This window comes from Engystomops pustulosus, unplaced genomic scaffold, assembly GCF_040894005.1.
Source record: "Engystomops pustulosus unplaced genomic scaffold, aEngPut4.maternal MAT_SCAFFOLD_484, whole genome shotgun sequence".
NCBI classification, from domain to species: domain Eukaryota; kingdom Metazoa; phylum Chordata; class Amphibia; order Anura; family Leptodactylidae; genus Engystomops; species Engystomops pustulosus.
The window spans coordinates 1-2,500 of NW_027285363.1; the positions used below are offsets into that span (position 1 = coordinate 1).

General features: G+C 61.9%; 1 non-coding gene across 1 annotated transcript in view; it reads left to right on the top strand.

Annotated features, from left to right (window-relative positions):
• Positions 1 to 2,349: 2,349 nt before the first annotated feature.
• Positions 2,350 to 2,500, top strand: part of LOC140111516 (5.8S ribosomal RNA) — a 154-nt gene continuing 3 nt past the window's right edge. The window contains exon 1 of the ribosomal RNA XR_011852052.1: positions 2,350 to 2,500. This exon is cut by the window's right edge and continues 3 nt beyond it. This is a non-coding gene — a ribosomal RNA (5.8S ribosomal RNA).

Sequence of the window (2,500 nt, forward strand, 5' to 3'; positions counted from 1 at the left end):
GCTCGTAGTTGGATTTCGGGGAAGGGCTGGCGGTCCGCCGAGAGGCGAGCCTACCGCCAGTCCCGGACCCCTGTCTCTCGGGCGCCCCCCGGGATGCGCTTCGCTGCGTGTCCCGGGGCCCGAAGCGTTTACTTTGAAAAAATTAGAGTGTTCAAAGCAGGCCGTTCGCCTGAATATCGCAGCTAGGAATAATGGAACAGGACCTTGGTTCTATTTTGTTGGTTTTGAGAACTAGGGCCATGATTGAGAGGGACGGCCGGGGGCACCCGTACTGTGCTGCTAGAGGTGAAATTCTTGGACCGGCGCAAGACGCCCGAGAGCGAAAGCATTTGCCAAGAATGTTTTCATTAATCAAGAACGAAAGTCGGAGGTTCGAAGACGATCAGATACCGTCGTAGTTCCGACCATAAACGATGCCGACCGGCGATCCGGCGGCGTTATTCCCATGACCCACTGCGCAGCCTCCGGGAAACCAAAGTCTTTGGGTTCCGGGGGAGTATGGTTGCAAAGCTGAAACTTAAAGGAATTGACGGAAGGGCACCACCAGGAGTGGAGCCTGCGGCTTAATTTGACTCAACACGGGGAACCTCACCCGGCCCGGACACGGAAAGGATTGACAGATTGATAGCTCTTTCTCGATTCTGTGGTGGTGGTGCATGGCCGTTCTTAGTTGGTGGAGCGATTTGTCTGGTTAATTCCGATAACGAACGAGACTCCCGCATGCTAAATAGTTACGCGACCCCCGCGGTCCGCGTTCAGCTTCTTAGAGGGACAAGTGGCGCTTAGCCACGCGAGATCGAGCAATAACAGGTCTGTGATGCCCTTAGATGTCCGGGGCAGCACGCGCGCTACACTGAACGGCTCAGCGTGTGTCTACCCTGCGCCGGCAGGCGCGGGTAACCCGCTGAACCCCGTTCGTGATAGGGATCGGGGATTGCAATTGTTCCCCATCAACGAGGAATTCCCAGTAAGTGCGGGTCATTAGCTCGCGTTGATTAAGTCCCTGCCCTTTGTACACACCGCCCGTCGCTACTACCGATTGGATGGTTTAGTGAGGTCCTCGGATCGGCCCCGCGGGGGGACTCCTCGGAGCTCCTCTGCGGTGTTGCCCGAGAAGACGACCGAACTGTACTATCTAGAGGAAGTAAAAGTCGTAACAAGGTTTCCGTAGGTGAACCTGCGGAAGGATCATTACCGTCGAATGCATCGACAAACCCTCTCCCGTCCGGGCACGAAGCTTGGCGGCGACGAGCGGAGACGTCGACAGCATCAGCAGCGTTGAGCGAGCAACTCAGCGGCAGAGATGGAGGTGGGCGAGCCGGCAGAGCCAGCGGGTCCTTCCCGCCGGCAGAGCCAGCGGGTCCTTCCCCTGGCTTCTCCCCACCTCCGCTGAATCTCTCCGGCCCGACTCTGATGCCCTTGCGGGGCGAGAGCACTTCGATCCCGGCCAGGGGGCCGTCGGAGCGATGCCCTGGGAGGAAGGGAGATTAGCTACCTCTCCTTCCCCCATGGTGCGGTCGCCTCCTTCCCAGTGCGGGGTCGTCGACGCCGGCTCTCCCCCGTCCGGATCCCCGCTCGATCGTACGGTGGTCGAGTGGAGAAAAACTCCGGCTTCCCCTCTTGCCTTCGTCTCGGTGGGCGCGGTGAGGAGAAGGGGCGGTTGCGTGGCAAGGCACCGAGACAATCGCGGGGTTGACTCCGTCCTGGTGGCGAGTCGCCTGTCGAGGGATCGAAGAGGGAGGCGGGCGTCCGGAAGCCTGCACCCTCGCGCTCTCTCCAGACCAGCGCGACTCCCTGGGCGATGGCAGAGGACGGGGGCCCGACGGAGGAAGCGACGCGCGGGGTGCCCGGGAGACCGTACTCTCCTCTCCCCGACGTCGCGTGAAGATCGGCTGGCGGCGCCGTGTTACCCAACGAAGAGCGGTGTGGCTGGCGGATGGTCCTCGATGAGGGGGCGAGGGAAGGCGGCGTAGCGCCTGGAGAATGGTAGGGTTCGGCGCGCGAGGACCCTCTGCCTCTCTCCACAGGTGCAGCGCCTGTCTTCCTCCTCTCCCCCGCTGTCGGGTCGACCACGCCGGTCTTTGCCGAAGGTCGATGGGGCTTGTCGCCAGACGCGCCTCCGCCGGGTGAGCTGCGTTCCAGTGGCGGCCCCCGGTCCCCCACGAGCGGCGCGCAGGGGACTGGGCTCCCGCACCCGCCCCAGGCGGTGTGCCGCGGAGGCTCTTCTCCCAGGCGTCGCTCTTTGGACAACGTCCGCTCGGCTTCGGCCGTGTGCACACGAATGTAGCGGTGCCGTACATCTGACGAGGACGAGCTGGCCGTCTGTAAAACCAGCGTGTGAAAACGAGCCACTCTTAGCGGTGGATCACTCGGCTCGCGCGTCGATGAAGAACGTAGCTAGCTACGAGAATTAATGTGAATTGCAGGGCACATTGATCATCGACACTTCGAACGCACCTTGCGGCCCCGGGTTACTCCCGGGGCTACGCCTGTCTGAGGG